The 22,879-nt window shown below is 38.0% G+C and overlaps 1 long non-coding RNA gene across 2 annotated transcripts; it reads right to left on the bottom strand.

Annotated features, from left to right (window-relative positions):
- Positions 1 to 3,465: 3,465 nt before the first annotated feature.
- On the bottom strand, positions 3,466 to 14,732 carry LOC119629364 (uncharacterized). 2 transcript variants are annotated; one of them, XR_005245392.2, is made up of 4 exons: positions 14,503 to 14,732; positions 9,187 to 9,342; positions 7,806 to 7,911; positions 3,466 to 4,748 (listed from the first exon to the last, which is right to left on the bottom strand). It is a non-coding gene; the product is annotated as an uncharacterized LOC119629364 (long non-coding RNA). The 2 variants fall into 2 exon arrangements; XR_009974756.1 differs by lacking the exon at positions 14,503 to 14,732 and adding an exon at positions 14,236 to 14,490.
- Positions 14,733 to 22,879: the final 8,147 nt, after the last annotated feature.

The following is a 22,879-nucleotide window of genomic DNA, read 5'->3' as shown; positions in this document are numbered from 1 at the left end:
CACATAAATACCAACTGTGTATTACAAGTAATAAAAAAATAATCTAATTTAAAAGACATACAGTTGTTTCGTTAGCATAATTAATATTTATGTATCAAATAAAATAAAAACAAAAAACTGCGATTAACTAAATTAAATGTTAATTGGTGCGATAGCGCGAAGTGAGGAAAGTAATCTCGTAATGGAGTTTCGTGGCAACGTGCCCAGTGCTGCCAATGTACAACGCGTGCTGTGTTGCCAGTGTGAATTTTTTTTTCTTAATTATAATATCTTTCATACAATTTTTAAGAGCAAATTGTAATTAAGGTTGAAGCGGAAGCTAATTAAACATAGATTGTATTGCGTTTTAAACTGATATTTTGTAAAAAAATTTTTTTTTTTATAAACCGTTGAAGAAGCTCACGGCTCACCTGACCTCAAGTCGTTATTGGAGCTCATAGACATCAAAAATATAAATGCCACCACCTACCTTGGGATATGAATTCGAAGTCTCAGTTCCATAGTACAACAGTTGCCCCATGCTTCAAATTGGAACGTATTACTGCTTCACAGCAGAAATAAGCAGGCTAGTGGTACGTACCCGTGGGGTTACAAGGTATGCTACCAATAATTAATTGCTCAATTATGCAAATTATAATAAGGCTATTTACATATACTTAGCATTCGTGTCACGTTCAAACGTGTTCGAACATTTTATTTAGCGAAATATTTCATAGCTGGCAGTGTTAAGTTACTTAAAATTAAGTAAATATTTTGTTTGATGATTCTATGTGACCCGAAAGAATGGTCGGGCCGTTACGGCCTGGCCACGGGGATCGGCGGTGCGAACAGCGAAGCGGTGGACGAGGCGACCATTCGCGCAGCACCGTTTGCAGGCCACGGGTACTCACGTTCGCCGCCGCGACTAGTAAGGAAGTCCGACAGCGAAATGTCTATATCGAAATTATCTCGATATTGCTTACAAATTAATAGTTTTTTGGTTCAGGACCTATTATTTGGAAAAGATTGTGAAGTACATGATTTGAATAAGAATCGGAGTATACCTAAAGATGGAGAATTCCACAAGAAGTACGAGAAATACTTTGGGTGGCTAGACTTCCAAATAGCTGGTCTAGCTAGTATTTCAGCTATTTTTTTTTTATTGCTTAGATGGGTGGACGAGCTCACAGCCCACCTTGTGTTAAGTGGTTACTGGAGCCCATAGACATCCACAACGTAAATGCGCCATCCACCTTGAGATATAAGTTCTAAGGTCTCAAGTATAGTTATAATGGCTGCCTCACCCTTCAAACCGAAACGCATTACTACTTCACGGCAGAAATAGGCAGGGTGGTAGTACCCACCCGTCTGGACTCACAAGAGGTCCTACCACCAGTAATTACGCAAATTATAATTTTGAGGATTTCATTTTTATTACACGATGTTATTCTTTCACCGTGGAAATCAATCGTGAACATTTGTTGAGTACGTATTTCATTACAAAAATTGGTACCCGCCTGATATTCGAACACCGGTGCATCGCTCAACACGATTGCACCGGACGTCCGTTAGGCCACGACGACTTTAAAAATATAAAATAAAAAGTAAATAAAAAATATAAAAATTTCGGCGTTAATTTTTCGCGGCGAAAACAACTAAACTCATTTAATCACTGTACTATTCGCCGCGACTACCGCTCGACTCCGTGGCTCGCGCCGTCCGTATTCTCGCATTTGTTTTGCTCGCCCGCCGCATCGCGCGATTCGCTCGGTACATTTCGCCGGTCGCTTCGCCGGTCGCCGGTGCGCGTGGCTTGTTAGGTACATTTCTATGCGCTTATTTTAGTCGCTAGACGCTTCGCCGTTCGCACCGCGCGAATATTCGTATCGGCGAATGTCCCGTGGCCAGGCTGTTAGTTGCTTCTCAGATTCAAACACTGTCCCAAAAAAAAACAACAATATCTACTTTTATCTATTACTTTTATCTATTACATCCACCTGTAAAAAAGGTTAAAATAATTACCATTTCAAGTTTAAATTTTAATTACAACCGTTCATAGTTATTTTTGAAGTGAAACTTCTTTATCGGCGTTGGAAAAAAAATTACCGTCACATTTTTCGGTCACGCGTCACATTTTTCCGTTACGCGCCATCTTTTTCTTGCCCCTACCACGGTTGGTTCAGACGAAGAGTACTTTCACTTTCTCCAACGGAGTAGGGATAGCATTAATGTTTCACTTCTTACGTGTGTACACTAGTACACGCACACATTTTTTTTACTGTGTTGACAAAGAACTTGATATCAGACAGCCTATCATCATTGTAATTATTATTTTTTAATAGCTAGCTAAATTATTATCCCACTAACATTAATAAATTTAAATAAACCAGTCGAACAAATGAAAATCATAATTCAACTCCCGAAATTTCCGTAATCGGTTTTTCGTTTTACGTAGAATTAAAAATGAAACATTCGGCTTATTCGTTTCGAAATGTTTCGGATTTTAATGAGCTGACGACAATCTTATTCAAACAAAGTTTAATTCAAGACCGCTGAAGCGCGATCAACCTTATCGGTCCCAGTTACTCGAATCAGGATATTTAAGGTTCAGCTACATTCGTTACAATATTAGCTATAGAAGATAGAGGTAAGAGGGGGCCATCTTGGTGTATTGAAAAGTGTTCGTTGAAAGAGAGCCAATTAAGGTGGCGCCATAGAAGCAAGTGGAAAGATTTTAAAAAGAGCGCCCTAAAACAACCACACTTCACTTCAATCCAGCACACTTTACTCTGCTTGTAACTGCTATGTTCATATCCACTTTCTACACTAGCGCTATTTCGGTGAGTCATAATAGCTTGCTGTTTCCCGCGACCTTCAACAGGACCACTCCATCTTGTGGTTCTTGTGTACAACGTCGTTAATTTATTGCATATCGTGTCTAGATGCTGTTCCACTTTAACAAGATAAGAAGCAATCAAATACTAATTTAACTGAAACAATGATGGAAAATTAGAAATGAACTCGTGCGTGAGACGCTTCGGACGATAGATGAACCCGATAGATCGTAATAAAAGCGAATGGTTTGATAATCGCCTCCGAGGGGAAAACGATTTTAGGATCGTGTTCGTGCAAAAAATTTACAAAAATAAATGAGTTTTCTTTTAGTTTATTTTTACTGTAGTAGACAGAGTGGACAGCTTTTGGCTACGATGTATTTGAAAATTAAAATCTGTACTTTTATTATCCATAAAAGAGAGAGAGAGAGAGAGAGAGAGTGTTGTTTATTGTACACCAAAAAACAAATAAACAGTGCGATACATTAAACACAAAAAAGTACAATTGGCGGTCTTATCGCTAAGAGCGATCTCTTCCAGACAACCATCAGGTGGACAAGAATCATTTGGAAATGAACTACGCGCGGTGTGCCAATCCAGTGAAAAGTAAACTTTTTTTTCACCAATCCTCCAAACAATCATAAAAACGTAATTTATATAGATAAATTTTAATAATCAATTTCTGACATCTAGAAATAGTGATCATACGAATTAAAAGCTACGAGAATTAAAGTTTAAATGCGCACTGCACAATCCTAAATCCGGATCCGTATTTATAACTAACAAATGAAATCTTACTTAATTCTAATTTACGTAAAGCAAGCCTTACGAATTCTAACATACCCCGAGAGCATTAACGAAGGAATATACTAGTTCTATATTTACTTTGAAGAGGAAATACGTGGCACGTAGAACGTAACTTACGTTTGCCTGTCTGCTCTGATTAAACTTTATTGAGCGACGTTCTACGGGTGACAACCCTTTGTTCTAATTCTGAATGCAAACGCAAACATAAGCCTGCATTCTTGTGACCCTTAATACCATAAATATAATGTCGAAATTCCTAAACAAAATGTGGAGGTTAGGGTTCGTAACAAGCGTTTCGCTTCCAACAATTACGGGTCTCGTTCTAATTTTACTAGTAGTGTCCTGTGCCTGGTCCAATCTATAAAACGCGTCCAGAAAGAACAAAAAAAAAATGTAATTCGATTTAGTGAAATGACCCTTTCAGAATTGACTTTGTTAGATCAGTAAGGGCATTACATAGATTACGTTTGGAACTACGAATTGGACGCGCGTTGGACGAGAACAACATAATCTGTACACATCCCTGACATTTATAATACAATAAACTGATGTAGAGGTGACCTTTTATTTCTGTTATTTTTTTTAATATTCTTAATGCTTTAGATTAAAAATGTATTTTTTTTTGTTACATTTATTTATATTGTCTGATGTGTTTATGGCCCTAAATATACAACTATACGTTTACTTCAAATTTTGTTAATGTTAGCGAGTATGCGAGCAAGATAGCACTTTTAGAGATACAATTGACAAACATTTGTAGTTTGTGACGTCATGAAATACTACTGATATGTGTTTTTTAAAGCTTTTAATTAAGTCTCAATGTTTTTAATTTGTTGTAGTTGTTTTTTTCCTTTTATTCTAGGACTTGAATTTTACAAATCGGTTATCATCATAGTCGGCTACAGAGCAGTCGTGGTCATGTGGAATCCTTGCTTATTACAGCCCTGACAGCTGTTGTTCTTCATAGTTTGTGAACTGAGGCTTGGCGCAAGCACTCCCCGGTCATCGTTCTCGTCGAACCCGTCGCTTGCGATGAAGGGCTCGGCGAGTGCATTAACCCTCAGACACAGCCCACTGAGTTTCTCGCCGGATCTTCTCAGTGGGTCGTTTTCGATCCGGTGGTAGATTCTGCGAAGCACTATTCTTGTTAGAGTTAGTGTTAGCAACGTCGTCAGGTTTGAGCCCCGTGAGCTCATCTACTTGTTACGCGGAAATGGCCTCTCATCAGCTTAAGTAGGGAAACACAAAAAAAAGCACGCACCGTTAAGTGGGGTTTTGGTAAGGTCCCTTTCACTAGATCAGTCTAGCGTATGAGGCTTCGTCCACGAGATCTTTTACCATTGAAGTCATCGTGGCCCAAAGGATAAGACGTCCGGTGCATTCGTATGCACCAGTGTTCGAATCCCGGAGGCGGGTACCCATTTTTCTAATGAAATACGTGCTCAACAAATGTTCACGATTGACTTCCACGGTGAAGGAATAACATCGTGTAATAAAAATCAAACCCGCAAAATTATAATTTGCGTAATTACTAGTGGTAGGACCTCTTGTGAGTCCGCACGGGTAGGTACCACCACCCTGCTTATTTTCTGACGTGAAGCAGTAATGCGTTTCGGTTTGAAGGGTGGGGCAGCCGTTGTAACTTACTTGAGACCTTAGAACTTATATCTCAACGTGGGTGGCGCATTTACGTTGTAGGTGTCTATGGGCTCCAGTAACCACTCAACACCAGGTGGACTGTGAGCTCATCCACCCTAGATGGGTGCAGCAATAAAAATAAAATAAAAATTACACTACCCTGAACAACAAGTATCTCGATAGACTCTGTTGACCGTCGCGATACATGTCCAAAATATCGAAGAATCCTAGATTGCACAGGTACAAATCGGTATTACGGTAACATTATTTTAAATTAATTCGACATTCGTTTCACATCAGTACGATCACCTCAATGCGCGTACGTTCTTTGAGTCTTAAAACAAAGTCGCTACAAAGTTATTTAACTGTAAAACTCTCGAACAACCAGCTAAGTACAGTTCGTATACCCTGCTTTTGTGTAATAGCAAATGAAACTATCTTCGATCCTGAAAATTACAGTTTGATTGAAGTCTCTGAATATTTTTGTTCAAAGGAGACTTAAAAATAAAAACCCAGTGTATGAGTAACTCGGATTTCAAAAGGTCATTATATAGTATGAGAGACTATAGAGCTCCCATTAGTTGGTGTCATTAAATATTTAAATGAATACAGTGCCTTGTGCATTAAATAAATCATTTAGCATTAGTACATCAGCACTTAAATTTGCTTGCATGGTAATAAATGTACATAATATATCGTCTTTTCGGATTAAAAGTCTACAATTTCCAAAAATATTTGAAATTGAGTTACTATGCGGAATCATTTCGTATCACCAGTATTTTTCTCATCAATACTGTCAAAAGAGCGTAGTTTAGTTTTTTTTTAAGGTTACCTATATTTTGACTACTATCAACAAAATTAATACATAACTTTATCTTACTTTAAAAGACAGATAATGTAAATGGTAAAAAATAAAAAATAAAGTTGCAAAGATGATTAATATTAAAAATATCACATGTTAAACCTTTAAAACAATCTCCTGTAAAATTAGTAAGTTTTGAGATTATACAGTTTTAATGCGAGAAGACGATATATTGTTTACAAATATTTATTAACGTTAACCGCTTATTTACGTACTTGCTAATAAATCATAAAATAAAAGTGCTTTGACCCCTACCCCCTTGTTTCTAAATACATACCTGTGCCTTCAAATGGCACTTGTTCAATTAGTTTGGAGAGTCGATAGGGGATAAAGTTCTAACGGCCTCCCATTATAAAGTATTTAAGAAAAGAGCCAAGATAAAATTAATTTTCAATATCTCTTATCTGTCACTGGAGATTTACTCCGGCGTCTAACTCAGAGATTAATAATGGAAATTACGAATTAATTGTAGCTATCCGTCTTGTTGGCGGGTGCTGTTACTGTTTGCATGTTGGCGGCTATTGTGTTTGGAATTGGAGTTAGAGAATTTGATTTAGTAAAATACATAATAATGATTCTAAGTTTAAATGAAGTGATATCCGATCATCACTATTGTTAAATTTAATCGATATTAATAGCTCCTCAATGTTTTAGATATCATTATTTATTTTAATCTAAATTTCCATTCATTCTCCGAAATCTATTTCATTTAATTAACAGAAGGGTGTATAATAAGAAGAATGAATATTGGAAGCTTTCGGAACTCAGCAGAATGAAGCGAAATGGCTTCTATCGGTAACAACCGAAAAAGTAACGACCTGTGTCAGCTGGACCGGCTAGGGTTGGGTGTTGATAAAATCGATATTATCGATTAAGCTTGATCGTTTAACGGAATACGTTTCTAAGTTATGTGTTTTATAAATATTCGTTTTTTAAACTAAAATATTTTTATTCGAACTCGACGTAACGAACTTAAATAAAGACGATTAATAAATTCTACTTTTAAAATATTTATGGAATATTCGAATATTAATTAAACTATACAAAATGAAAATACACAAAAAAAAACCAAAATTATTCTTCTTAATTTAAAACACTAGGAAGTTAATGATTCAAGGTAGGAAAATGGAATGGAAAAACTGGTCGTTACCAGAAAAATAGAGGGTAGGAAACTGAGAGGTACATTCCAAGCGCTAGATAGACTGTAGGATAGCGATATTATAGTGTGAAAAACCGATATTCCTATGGCTCGTACCAATACCGGATCCACACAAAGAGAAAATATCAGGAGACCATAGTCAAAATCGAAAACAGTTCGCGGACGCATATCCCGCGTCACTCGAGGCCAATGAACTCGCGATTCAGCTGATGTTTAGTAGTGCTAAATTATGTGCAAAGTAACATAATTAATATAATTGTTGTTAGATGTGATTTTAAATATTCTAAATCTTAGGAATCAGCACGAAAGAGACAGTCAGATGACACCCCACTGAGTATCTTGTTGGATCTTCTGAGTGGGTCGCGTTTCCGATCCGGTGGTAGATTCTGCGAAGCACTGCTCTTGCTAGGGCCAGTGCTATCAACACTTCGGGTTTGAGCCCGGAGAGCCCACCTACATGCTAGAGCAACGTTGACATAGTCTCTCAAGGCTATCTAAGTATAGGTAGGAAAAAAAGACTTCTTACTTTTCCATCGCCTGTCTGTAGTAGTGCGTCGCCAGCGTGCATTCCGTTCACAAAGAAACCAAGAAGTCTTGGAGACATGCTTCGAACAACAGCGTTCGGAGCAACCCTTATCAAAGAAATAAATAATAGTTTAAAAAAACTAAAAAAATACGCTTTTATAGAAAATCCCAAAAAAAAATTGAATATAAATCTTAATAAATTTGAAATAAAAATAGAGTAATAAATATATAGTGTATAAAAAAAATGATTTTATTGTACTATTATTTATTTTTCATTTTTTAGTTGAATTTAAATTTTTTCAATTGTGTCTATCATTTTTTTTAAATATTGAATTGTTATCGGTCCTTAATAAGTATACCAAATTTCGAGTTAATCCGACGTTATGAAAGGGAATCAAAATCATGCTCAAAGATTCCGTTACAAACATACATACGTCTGAAGCTAATAAAAGCGTAATGTATTATTATAATCATGCTGAAAGATTCCGTTACATACTAACATACATGCGTCTGAAGCTAATAAAAGCGTATTAAAAAGCATTCGCTCAATGGAATTTTTCCGTTTGTCATTGTCCTTAAGTATAGTCGACATTACAATGTAGTCCTCGTGTATTAAAGCAGTGGTCTACATCTCGTATGTACTTCACTACTTAGCACGGAGTGAGCAGTGCGTTGGTCTGGACATATAAGCTGATAAAAAAAAAAAACGGGTACCTCGAAATTTTCAGGGTTAACCTTATAACTCCCTCGTACAGTGCGTCGTGTCTCCTGTGACCGTTCTCGTTAACCGAAATTAATTTTATGTTAATAGTCCTTGTGTATGCGAAGATAACGTAATAATTAATTTACCTATGTAAATTTCGATGATAACATCTTTGCTAATCGAATTCAATGTTATGGTAGATGCTTCGTTTTGATTTCAACGGTCGGTCTTTGTTCCCTGCTCGGGATTAACATGATTCGGTTTTCGTCGTACGTTAAGACCGTCAGTAGATTTTTTTTTATTGATGGGTGGACGAGCTCACAGCCCACCTCGTGTTAAGTGGTTACCGGAGCCCATATATATCTACAACGCAAATGCCGCCACCCATCTTGAAATCGAAGTTATAAGGTCTCAAGTATAGCTACAACGGCTGCCCCACCCTTCAAACCGAAACGCATTACTGCTTCACGGCAGAAATAGGCAGGGTGATGGTACCTACCCGTGTAGAATCGCAAAACGGCCTAATACCAGTAAAAGAGATTTCAGCTACGTATGTTGAGACCGTGTAGCTTTAACAGCTTTTTATTGGACACATCTGTGACGGTGAACCAGCTGTATCCATAGACATCAAAGGCCCTGACTTCGGAACGACGCCCATCAAAAGAAAAAATATCTTTACCCTGATGTTCTCTTTGTTTCTGCCCACTGCTTTCTGCTGGTGCGAGCAAGTCGGTCTGGTGTGCAAGGTGTTACAGCCGTTATTCAATAATATTGAAACTTAGAGCTCATATCTCAAGGCGGGTGGCGGCATTTGTTGTTTATGGGTTCCGCTAATCTAAAATTCAGATCAGGTGACTTATAACCTTAGCTGCATTGCGTGCATTTAGGACAATTAAAAATAATAATAAATGTAGGATCGGTAAGAACGGAACGTATGAAAAGAGTGTGTTAAGATGTAAGTGAGAGAAAACGGAAAGAAAAGAAAAAGAGAATAACAGAAGAGGAAAGGAAGATGGTGAAGACTGTTAGCAGAGCAAGGCGTAACAAAAGTGTTAATTAATTTTTAATTATTATTATAACAGTGGAAGATTTTGGAACAGTGGAAGATTTTGGAACAGTGGAAGTTTTATTTGCACTGCGATCCCTATTCTACATAAATGAAGAAATAATAATCTTCTTCTTTTTTTGCTCTTATCCCCCGTGTCCCCCACGTGTCCTCTTTTTCCATTCAGTCCTATCATACGTCACCTCTGCACTAACACCTTCTCCCACATTATCCTCTTTCACGCTGTTAATTCAAGTCTTTTTGGGACGCCCCCTCGTCACATTACCGTCTACGAACTCAGTTATCTGATAAACTATAAATAATATTTTTTTATATTAGCTGACTTAGGAAAAAGGATAAAGCTGCTTAGTTCGGCTGCATTTCTTATTTTAGTTTTGGTCGATCGAGTCCGACGCCCGGATTTCCCATTACGATACCAATAACAATGTTTTGTTGATTCAGTTTCACAGTGGACTGTATTTATATTAAAATTATTTTAAGTATTTAAATCTAAGTATTTAAACAATAAACTTGACTTATAACTAAAAGAGAGATCACACAAAGGCCTACCTTTATGTAATCTTATTATGAGCTAATCTTTATGTTATAATGCTAACTCTATGTCCGTCGCTATTGGGAGCGGACAAAGCTTAACGAAAGGACGCGCCGTTTCGTTATTTTTTATACGAATTTTAACCACTCGCACGACACCATCCACGCCTGGCTTAAATACAGTGGCTCGCGCTAGATCCCACTGTAAAGGTGGTGGTGGTGCGTGTGATTTAATGAGAACTAAAATTCGACAGTTGTTGAACCACTTTTGTTGCTACTGAAATGTGTGGAGGTATTCTTGGCCCCACCATTTCCAAAAAAGTTGTGTAAAGAGTTGTAAAATTTTACATAGCTCGCGAGGCAAAAAACGATGCTCACTGATATCGAATACCGGTATAGCGAACAATTCCCGCCCGATCACAACATGTGCCGGCGTCAGCACTTGGAACTCCTCTGGATCATCAAACAGTGGACATAGCGGTCTACAATTGAGAACTGCTTCAAACCGAGCAAAAGGCGTTCGGAGCTCTTTGAATGGAAATGATTTGTCTCCTACAATCCGTTTCAAATATAATTTAGCAGATTTTATTGCAGACTCATAGAAGCCACCGAAACGACCACCACTAGGAGGGTTATGGCTCCAACGAATATTACGTGCTACAAGTTCTCCTGATAAGCTTTCTAAGTGTGATTCGAAAAAACGCGTAACATCTGCCAAATGTTTCGTAGCCGACACAAAATTGGCATTATCTGAAATAATCATCAGACATTGACTTGTAATTCCTTGCAAAGTGCGAGGACCAGCATATAAATAAAATTTATGACAATAATCTATTAATATGTTTGTAAAAATTGAATTTTTGAATAAAAGTAAAGAATGTTTCCTATCAGGTGAAAGACTAGAATTAGACAATTTACCCCCCACCCTGAGGAAACAGTTTGAATCCATGAAGATAATTAGTTTCCGTAAACTCTGAGAACATCTCTGACCTTTTTGTAAGGCCATAATGTCGTCCACAAATAAATGACTTTGTACGATTTTAATAATAATATCGTGAGCCTTTCTGCTGTCATCCACAAACAGCGATCTACGTTCTAATTGAAAGACTCTATAGTTGTGGATGAACAAGTAAGACCGCGCGATTATACTCACAAGCTTACTAAAACTAGAGTATCTGTTAGTGAGGTCCAACAGTGAATATGCTTCTATGACTTCTGTTGAGACAAGTACAGTACTTAAAGTTTTTCGTTCTAGGCTTAGAGTTATAGGTTTAACTGGACCCTCTGACTGGAAGTCATTAAGCCAATGGAGGCCGTTAAGCCACTCATGTGTTGTTTTGCATGATGCGTTAAACACGCCTCCAAATTTGTTTGTTGTATTAGAAAGCCACAAAATACAAAGATGCGGGATGATAAATATCGAATCCACGTTTTGTACCGCGCCTACGTGGCTCTTGTATCCACCAAGACTTTCGTACTCACGAATAAATTTTAAATTCGGATGGCGTTCAACTTCTTTTCTATATTAATGTATTTATGTTCTTCTGCTCCATATGAAACACAAAGTTTATAAAAAGGTTGCAAAGGGTAGTTTACGAAACATCTACTTTTCTTATCACGGTTATGATCGCGATCAGACAATGTCCCTACTGATATATTATTATTATCTGGATGTTGTGGTTCCTTGTTAAGAATACTTTCCATCTCAGAGACAGACTGCGTTTCTTGCTCCAAGTTCACAGAAAGAGCCACAAATGATTTCGTATTATTAGTTTTGATATGACAATTTTCCGCGTTTAAAGTTCTATGAGCCGAAGTAAAGACTTGACCTGCAATAACGTAACCGAAAATGGAATGCAATGCCACCGGCATATTCTTATCTTGTGGCATGATTTTTTCTTCATCATAAATTTAAGGAAACAGATCTCCGGCCAGTAACATGTCGATGGGACCCGATGTACCAAAAGTTGGATCAGCAAGTGAAAGATTTTGAAATTTACGGATCACATCATCTGAGATAGACATAGTCGGTAGATTTCCGGCTATTTTTGCAACTATGACTACATCGGTAGTTAATATGGGGCTATCGCACTGACGCGGTTTTACAGTACAGGTAGTTAGCCCCAGATCTACAATAGGCTTGGCACCTAGACCAATGGAATCGAAATCACATTTTCTCCGCCCTAGTCCTAACCTTAATGCACAGTCTTGAGTTATGTAGCCCGTCATGGCACCACTGTCAATTATAGCACGTACGGGTTGATAAATGCCCCAACAATCTGCGACGTGTATAACTGCGGTTCCGAGCAAGACTGTCGAAGTTGTAGAAACGGTAAGAGCCACCGAGCTGGCATTATTTCCCGAATTGGCACCAGCGCCAGCATCGATGTGAAGTGTGTGATGGTGCATATTTTTGCAAACTGTACAACGTATCCTAGAAGGACAATTATTTAATATATGATCATCACGCAAACAATTCTCACATAATTTCAACTGTTTTATTTTTTGAAGCCGCTGTTCAGGAGTGAGATCACTGTATTCAAAGCACCGATATATTGAATGAGGCTTGCCGCAATAATAACATTTTTTTGTTTTACTTAAAGTTTCATTCGAGTTTTGTTCGTTCTGAAGATTCATAATAGCCGCAGTTGCGGCTGAGGCTAAAGATGTTCTAGGCGCACCTACCCTGGCATTTAAATTATTAAGCTTTTTATCAAAACGACTGGTATTCTGGTAACCCTTTGCGTATATAGGTTTTGCATTGTCTATGCTTTGGTTTGAGATCGGTTTACTCTCAGACATTTCCAGGACACGGACCTGGTACTCCACGAAAGCGATAAGACCCTCAAATGTCGGAAGATCACCCGGTACACTTTTGTTTTCAAATGCGCGCCTAGTAGTTGAACCCAAATTACGCAAAGCTACATAAAACAAAACAAAACTTAATAAATCTGGTATGTTTAATGATTTTAATGCTTTGACGCTATCTTGACACGCTTGTAAAAAGGCATTTAGGCCGTCTACTGACTCATATTGTAATGGTTTGAAACTAAAGACTTTATCTAAATATGTAGTCGCTAGCGCCCTCTTGTTTTCAAAACGTGTAACTAAAGAATTCCATACAATGGAATAATTTGTTGCTGTTATCGGCATTGATTTTACGATAGTGAGTGCTGGACCACTCACAGCCGACAATAAGTAATAAAAATTTTCAATATCAACTATATCAGTATTAGAATGTACTAAACTAGTAAAAGTATCTCTAAATGTGGGCCAATTTTCTAACTTTCCGTCAAAGTGGAAAATTTCTAATTTCGGTAATCGAGGTTTTACAGTTTTACCGGAACCGAAATCACATCTAGTATTATCACTACCTGATAAATTTAGACTATCCGCGATATCACAAACAGAGTAATACATCTCATCAAATGCTTTGATTTGGTCGTATGACGGTACATACGACGCATTATAACGTTTTTGGACACAAATCATTTCACTCATAGCACTTTCATATGCAGTTTTCAAAGCGACAATATCTCTAAAACGGGCGCGAAATTGTGGCTGCATATCAGTATTACTTCTAACTACTCGTGACATCTCGTACAACGATTGTAAACGCATAAATGCCATCTCCTTGGTTGTCTGATGTGGTGCCAACAACTGATCGACATCGTCATCGGAAATTATTGCTTTTTTTCCAGATGTTGCTTTCGCCATCTTACAATTTTATTTAGGTAGGTACTTATGAATTTACAAATTAATTTGTTTAAAACACAATTTAAGAATTAGTAGAATGTTATAAAGTACGAATAATCAACCAACAAATATTAAAAGAAAGTACCGTTCTACCAAGTAAAATTGTAACACAAAACAACATTAATAATTAATTAATTAATATTCGAAGAAAATACTACGGTTAAAAACTATTGAATACGACAAAATTAAAGATTCTAAGATTTAATTCAATAGCAAACAATAAGAATTATCACTAAAAATATTTTATGGTTATTTTATTGAAATTTAATTTACTACCGGTAATGGCGGCCAGGCGTCAGATATGTTTATGTATTAAAAAGTTCGCAACAAATTTGAAATAAAGTTTAATATTGTAACGAAAATAATACTAAATACCTGAACGCCGATGTATATTATGAATCACTGTATAAATTTCTTTATTGTAAATCACAAAACACAGAAGTTATGTTTTTCACAAAAACGCACAACTACCTACTTACGAATAAAAGTTTTTGTAGGAATTGTTTTTACAATAATTATGTTTTTGTTATACTGAATCACTGGTATTTGATTTCGTAACAGGTAAAATCCGGTCGAATGATCATAAATGTACGATAGCTCAGTTTTATGATATTTTAAAGATTTAAAGAATTACGGACTTACCGCCAACTGCTCAAAGTAGGAGTGGGTGATATAAATCGTATATAGATTCAATATCTATATATCGCAGCAATATCGTTGAATCCGATATCGCCCCGCACGAAATCTATATATCGATATCAGCCGATACACGATATTGCTCGATGTGATGCGCATCGCCATATCGTACCGATTCGTGAATCGAAATCTATATTTCGATATCAGCCGATACACGATATTGCTCGATGTGATGCGCATCGACATATCGTACCGATTCGTTAATATCAGCAATATTCGTTTGGTTCGTATCGGATCGGCCAGAGTGAGTGAGCGCACGATAGGGATATCATGTGATGAATGAAACAGAAACAGGCATTATCCATACAATTGTAAACCTTATATTTAAGTCCATATGTCTGTAGATTATTCTTAGCGTATCAGCAGGATACAATTAAGGAAAGAAGTTTCAACTTTCGACCCTAACTTGAATGCAGTATAGCCTATTTGCATCGTTGAATTTAATTTCACGCGCTTTGACCTTGAACTAGAATTTTTGGACAAGTGTTTATAAATACTTAAAAGTTTTTTGTGTTTGATTTTTAAAGTACACATTTTTCTATTTTTAGTTGAATCCAAATAATTGAGTTTATTTCTTGTGTTTGTATTAAACTTTTGAAATCTACACTCTTTTGGTATATTTTGTAATTTTAAATTAAGACACAAAATACTAAAAACTGAAAATAATGTAGCCAGTCCTAAGCCTGGTAAAAGCATGAAGGAAAGTTTTTTGGAGTTTACTCCTTTAGAATCGATTTACTTATATAGGCCCGGGGTATGAAAATTATGGGGACCAAAATCGTACTAGCATGTCACACGAAATGCGTTATGCGCCTGATTGCGCATGTCACACGAAATGCGTTATCGCAGGTGACGCCGGGCTGCTGCGCCGGCAGTCCGCCACAAAGCCTCGTACTGATCGCGCGTTTCTCTCATTATTGTATTTTCATATATTTGTTAGTCGTTTGTTTTGTGTCTCGTTAATTTGTTAATAATCTGTAGTGTATCGTGTTGTCGTAATATAGAACTATTTCTCGTATTGTTTCGTTTAATTTTTTATATCCAGTAAACTCCAGTCGTGCGTCGGAGCGGACACACACACTTTTTTTGATATATTTTCATGTTCTTTTTATTACTTTAAGATCATATTATAAATTGATATCAGAAAAACAACCGTATAACGTTGACTTAAATCTATATCTACTACGATATTATATCAGCGTATCGTTTCAAATCTCAAATATCATGAATCGAGAAAATCTACTATTTTTTAAATTTTTTTATTGCTTAGATGGGTGGACGAGCTCACAGCCCACCTGGTGTTAAGTGGTTACTGGAGCCCATAAACATCTACAACGTAAATGCGCCACCCACCCTGAGATATAAGTTCTAAGGTCTCAGTATAGTTACAACGGCTACCCCACCCTTCAAACCGAAACGCATTACTGCTTCACGGCAGAAATAGGCAGGGCGGTGGTACCTACCCGTGCGGACTCACAATAGGTCCTACCACCAGTGAGCTACTAGCATCCATCAATATATAGATTCAGAAAATATATAGATTCAATATCCGATATTGATCCTCGATATATAGATACGATTCGATACGCGGCAAAACCGATATTACCCACTCCTAGCTCAAAGATTTCACGACTCCTTTTTCAAATGTTGCACAAACTGCGGCAACACGTAGCGCTAGTGTCGCGCTCAGTAGATTGCGCGGGTACCGGGCAAGTTGGCGGGAGATTTCAAAATGTAAACCCCAAAACCGAACAGTTTGTTTCTCTTTTAGTTTCATTTGTTTTAAAAGGCATTCCGATAGCTAATTGATATATAATTTACATGTAAAATATTGTATAATTAAAAAAAACATCTAAAAATTCAGTAAGACAAAGATAGGACCTGACTTGTCGCTGCCTGGCGTCGTGGCGTCGATGCTTGGCAGCGATGAGTCATGGAAGGCTATGCTCGACTTCTGCGAGTGCACCATCTCGCAGAAGGAGGCGGCGGGGCGAGTGAGGGAAAGCTCTCACTACGCAGAAACCCGCCGCCGCCGAGCAGGGGGTCGGGACCGGGGTCGTATTCGTGACCTGGCCCCCTAAGAGCTAGGGGTCCCACCCGTTTTGTGCGGGGAGAGACCCAGACGTGGGGTGGCGTGCTTTGCACGCTCACCCGCAATAGGAAGCCGGGTGATGGTAGACCGCGTTCCCCCGACCGCTCTGGGGGAAGGTGTAACGCGGCGCCATCAAAGCGGGCTCTCGGCCCGCTGAACGAGGGAACCGGTGGTCGTGTCGCTGGCGGCCACCGGTCCGGCGTCCGTGGGACGGTGGGATGGATGTAATGTGCTCTGCGTCAACCCTGTCCCGCCGTTTCAATAGCCCCGACTGGGCTCCGGCCCGGTCCGAGGTAGGGCGCCGGTTGTGAGCGGCAGGAGTTTTTAGTGAGGTTCAACTCCCACATACCCCACCTGCCGCGCGGGTGGGGATCCGGCGATTTTCTCCTGTGGAAAAAAAAAAAAGACATCAATTAGGGTAACTAAAAATTGGAGTCCGTGCCAGATGAGAAAATTTTCTATCAATGAACTAGCTACATAACTTTTGCCGAGTTTGGCACGGCAGCACTGCTATCCAGATCGGATATAGCATTTTTTTTTTATCCATAAATTAATTATGTTATCTCTAACTTTTTATCAAGTTTAATTGGAATGAAGGTAATTTTCCTAATTTTTTTTACTATTTAGTATAGGAATTGTTACGTGAAACCGCCGGAAACAATATATTCGTATAAAAACCAGACTAGTCAGTTCGGATATGCGTTTGTTTGTGTTGTGTTTCTCGTTTGAACGGCTTCATGTCAACACTGTTTTGATGTCACAGATAATATTTGTTTTTTTTTTTTGCTTTTTGTTTGCGCTCCCTAACTGTTTCCAAAACATTTCGGATTTATTTTCGCAGGAAGTGCCGTTGTTTGATTTGAGAATATTTTTTATTGTTTGATATTTTCGAATAATGAATATTCGCGCGACGATAATAACAATTGTTAAGTCAATGTTTTGTATGAGATATTTTTGTTATGATCGCACATGAATGTACTTTGGAATTTTGAATTTGGAATATGAAGTTAAGATTTAGTTCTTATCACGTTATCGCATTAGCTAACTAGAAGATATCACGTAAAAAAAGCACTGGATGTGTACGTTTACAGTATCCACTTAACACCAGGTGGGTCGTAATCTATTTCAAAAGTAGTATATAGTGGTATTTAATAGGGTATTATTTTGCTGGCGCAATTTTTTCTGAACCATTTGAAATAATCAGACGCGGAGCATAATAAAGAATGAATCGAAAATCGTATTCATTTTAATCTCTATATATAAAAATGAATTGCTGTTCGTTAGTCTCGCTAACACTCGAGAACGGCTGGACCGATTTGGCTAATTTTGGTCTTGAATTATTCGTGGAAGTCCAGGGAATGTTTAAAAGGTAGATAAATATGAAAATCCTCGGAATTAAATAAAAATAACAATTTTGTTTTTCCTTTGATGTCCCCCCCGTCGGACCGATTCCTTTTGTTTGTTTTAAGTTTATTTTATGTAAAAGTTTAGGTATTTTATTTATCGATTGAGGCACTACGAAGTCTGCCGGGTCAGCTAGTAAGTTGTAATTTTCTGAAGTATACGTATGTATTTTTGCTCGTCACGCATAATTTCATCAACCGAAAAATATTTAAAAAGGTTCACTATCGAATTTCATAATGATTGACATTTTTTTTTTCTGAATTCAGCGATTTTAAATTTCTTCCATCCATGAAGTCGGTTATGAAGAAATTGTTTTCGTGGAAATTTGTAGAATGAAACAAAGCACGGACCGCCAAGAATTGAAATTATCAAGTAATTTAATAAAGCGTGCGATAAGTCCGCCTCCGTGGCTGCTAGATAAAAGGAAATAAGTTTGAATGAGAAAAGTTGGCGTTAGCGTCGGCAGAGGCGGTGACGAGCTCCGCCTCTGCCTGTGCCTTCCTACGGCTATGGAGTAGAAGATTTAAATGCAGAAAAAATCAAACAAAACGAAACAAAAAATTGAAATTCACGCTTCGGAATACTCGACTTTAACAGACGTAACAATCCCTAAAATCTCTTTGCTGCGACTTCGAAAACTGTAAACCGTTGGTAAATGTTTTACCGCTGGATAATATTTACTGGTGGTAGGACCTCTTGTGAGTCCGCACGGGTAGGTACCACCGCCTTGTCTCTTTCTGCCGCGAAGCAGTAATGCGTTTCGGCTTAGAACTTATATCTCAAGGTGGGTGGCGCATTTACGTTGTTGATGTCTATGGGCTGCATTAACCACTTAACACCAGGTGGGCTGCGAGCTCGTCTACCTATCTAAGCAATAAATAAATAGTATTTCTCTTGAAACACGTGGCGCCAGTTGTCGACCATTCTATAGTACTAGCCGTTTCTGAAGTGGCAAAAACAACTATACAATGTTTCAACTTGGTCCTTCGATCAACAATTTGTTGGTCGAAGACTTGGTCAGTTAAATAATGAGTGAATATATAATTTGGGAATAGATATAAAAAAGGTGCTCGTGCAACTTTGTGCACGTAAAAGATGTGAAACTTCCTTTGCGGCGTGTAGTATTGTGGTTTCTTCATTTTTCATCCTTAAATCAAATATATCTTGTAATAGGCAATGGTGTGTATAAGAAAAGTGATCTCTTTACCATTTATATATATTTAAATATATATTTGAAATCGTTCATTAAAAATAAAATATAAGATCATTAAAATGTTACTGCCCTTTACAGGAGCAATGAGAAACTAATAACAAGCCATCTAGTGCCCGAGGCCCGTAAACAGAAACCTCGTTTTCTCCCCCAAGGTCGAGTGGTCGCGAGACGCTCTGTCTATTTTCTCACTCTCGCTCTTCCTAAGTTGTATCTTTTCTCTCTAGCCGTAACGAATCTGTCGCTAGTTAAATTTTACTCTCAGCGCGCCTAAAGAAGTTTCACTTCAAAAATGTAAGTTTATTGGTGGAAGGTAGCCGACTTAGCCTAATATGTGTATGGTTCTAATAATATATAATAATAAAACATTTATTTCAGAAAAAATCCATAAAATAATAATAATACAATAGTCAGCACACAAACAGTTCAACAATACAAATAGAAAATGAACAATATACTAATTCAATTAATTAAATATACAAAGGAAATGAATTAGAAACACATAATTATATCAATATATCTAATAAAGAATAAATAAATAAAACATTTTTGAACTGGTACGGACTGTGAAGAGGTCACGAGTTCTACTTTGAAAGGAGGATAAACGTTATGCAACAAAATTAAGACTCCGATCTCAAGACTTGATGTCTCAAGGTGGGTCATTCAGATTTAGTTCTAGGTGTTCCGGTAATCACTTAAAAGTGGCTGGACTATGAATTTATTTCTGCAATTAAAGTTATAAGCATGTGAAAAAATCTTAACTCTTCCCGTAACAATCTTGCCATTTCACAAACGAAGGATAAACATGCGGATACTTCAGTTTTAGTATTATTAGTATTACAACTAGAGTACATAACATTAATGTTTACGAGTGTAAGCGTTAGATCCTATTGTTGCCGAGATAAATACCAGACTGTAATCTAGGAATAGTTTTATGAAGTATATACTTTATTTTTAGTAAAGATCTGTTTAGGTTCATTTAAATCGGTCATTCCTTTTGTATCAGGTCAGGTCAGGATAAAAAAATTCACTCACGCGTTGGGCGATAAAAGCAGTAAGCCAAAGTTGAGCTGACCGTAGCGGGCTTAGCTTAGTTTCGCACGTCCTTACGGATCAATCAGATCCAATAACCTTTGCATTAGACGCCTTCAGCTCTAACACTAGGAGCAGGCTTAGGGACTCCGGTAACCGTACTCGTCGAACTCGACAAAGAGGTCGACGTGCAACCTAACCCATGCATCAGCCCACTGAGTTTCTCGCTGGATCTTCTCAGCGGGTTGCGAGTTGTTAGGTCTCCTTCGGATGCACTCGGGCAGTTGTTAGCAAATCCCACCCCTCCTGGCTGAGTCTTTGCTCGCCCACCTGTCCTGGTGAAATTGGAAAGGCCTCCGGGCCACCAGTAATCTTTCAACCATAAAAAAAGCTTAGTTTCTGTCGACTCATTGCACAATAGCAGGTCGCAAACTTGTCGTGTCTTTGTCTTTATCACTTTTGCATAATACACACGCTCTTAGATATAAGCACATACTCAAAACGTCGATCCTGACGTAAAGCCTGTTGTCGCTCAAATATCGACGTAAAGGCACAAAAAGGGGTAAATTGTCGCACAGCTGGACCCTACGGGACGCGGGATCGGCGAACGTTGGCATGGTGACCACTGGGCCTGTCGATCGCAGGCTCTTCTAAGCTCGCTTAATTGGCACTGCCAGCACGCACTCTAGGCATAACCCATCCGTTGGTACCTCAGGAGTACAGCGTTCAGAAGATATAAGGACGGGAACGCGCCACACACTGGACAAAAAATTTACAAGATCCCTGGTAATAGTGAACAGCAGCGAGGCCTTCCACTTCCAGGATCCAGGGGGGGTTCTACAAACACACATGCTGCTTCGACGAATATAGTGCGGTAACCTTGAATGGCCTTGTCCGAAATGGCACGCTGGTCCGCAGTAGCACTCTTACGGTCAAGAGCTGGCTGCATACGTGATCTCCGTAAAAAAACGTGGGCTGCACTATCCGTTTAATCACAGAATTCGATTTCTACTATTTTAACGATTACTACTATTTTTCACTATTTAGTAGTAGTTTTATAACATAACATATCTTGAGATGTAAAAAAAATAGTAGAAATAGTAGTAGTCTACATTTTTATTTTATATCTCAAGATATGTTATGTCAAAGTTTTAATTGTGTCGTATAAAAAATAATATAACAAAGCATTATAAAAAGAAGCAAAAAATGGTGTTTATGTGTTTTATTTCAATATTCAAAGTGAATATTGTAAAAGATGGGTTTGATCTCACGGTGGTGGCCGACTTTGTGGCACTTAAAGGTTGAGTGAAACCGTCTAATCAACTAAGAAAATAATTTTCATTCGTCGTCATTTAAATTGTTGGATTGCAATACAATGTAATTTGTTCAATTACGTACCGCGTAAAACATTTTAGCTAAATTATAAGTCTCAACTGAAGTCTGAAATGGAAACAGAGTAATTAGTTTTAGGTTGGTTTAATGTTTGAGTGCACGTGCAAATAGAATTGGCAATTAAAATTGTGATTACGATTTGATGCTAATTCTTAATGACAGTACGATACGGTATTAAATATTTATAAGTACTTAATTGGAGATGATGATGATGAAAGGTGAACCAAAAGAGTCGATTCGGGGAGTGGTCCACGGGCATAGCGACACAGAGCAAAGCGACCTCGCACAAGATGGCAGGATGACATCACAAGGACAGCGGGCCCAAGCTGGATATACATAGGTGGTTCAGAATAGGAAGCGTTGAATTTCATTGGAGGAGGTCTGCCCTCGAGGAGAGGTTAATGCATATAGCTATACATTAATTATATATTAAGTACATAGTATATATTAAGTAAACAAAAAACACGTGTGGCACTCGGGGACTGCCGCGGTAAAGCTATTGCATAGCATTTTTATCAACTTATGCCATTATAATTAGACAATAATAATGTAATATTAAATCAATAATAAAATAAGACCACGCTATATTTATAAACATTAACAAAAACAAAACATTAACTGTCCCCTTCACTCATAAGCTAGACCGCGCGAGAGAGAGATGGGCAGACTTTTCATGGTGCGCCTGCACGCATGACGTCACGCCGCGCGTTTATTCACACAAACACTACACAAGCGCAACGTGTGAATGTGTTGAACGCGAGCTACATGGTAGGCGGAGTGGGGGTGATAGTTTTATTTTCGTTACGGAATTTCTTGATTCGGTCGCCGAGCTCAAAACCCGCGATAAAAGCTATGCAATAGTGTAAAAAAAGAAAATATTTATTTATATGTATTTATATAGTCTTATAAGATTTTTTAATATAAAACTTTTTATTTATAAAAACTTCATTTAACGAATCAGTAAGCACAATATATAAATGACAACGAGTAACATCTTAGTCGTCTGTGACCATCATCATCATCATCATCATCAGCCTTTATCTGCCCACTGCTGGACATAGGCCTTCCCCAATGCCTTCCACATAATGCGGTCCTCCGCCTTCCGCATCCAACGACTTCCCGCCGTGCGCACTAAGTCGTCAGTCCACCTGGTTGGAGGACGCAGGTTGATGTTGTGACCATGAACATTGTGA

The sequence above is a fragment of the Bombyx mori genome, chromosome 13 (genome assembly GCF_030269925.1).
Source record: "Bombyx mori chromosome 13, ASM3026992v2".
NCBI lineage: Eukaryota > Metazoa > Arthropoda > Insecta > Lepidoptera > Bombycidae > Bombyx > Bombyx mori.
The sequence above is the reverse complement of the archived record's forward strand: the minus strand, read 5'-3'. Positions and strand labels throughout refer to the sequence as shown.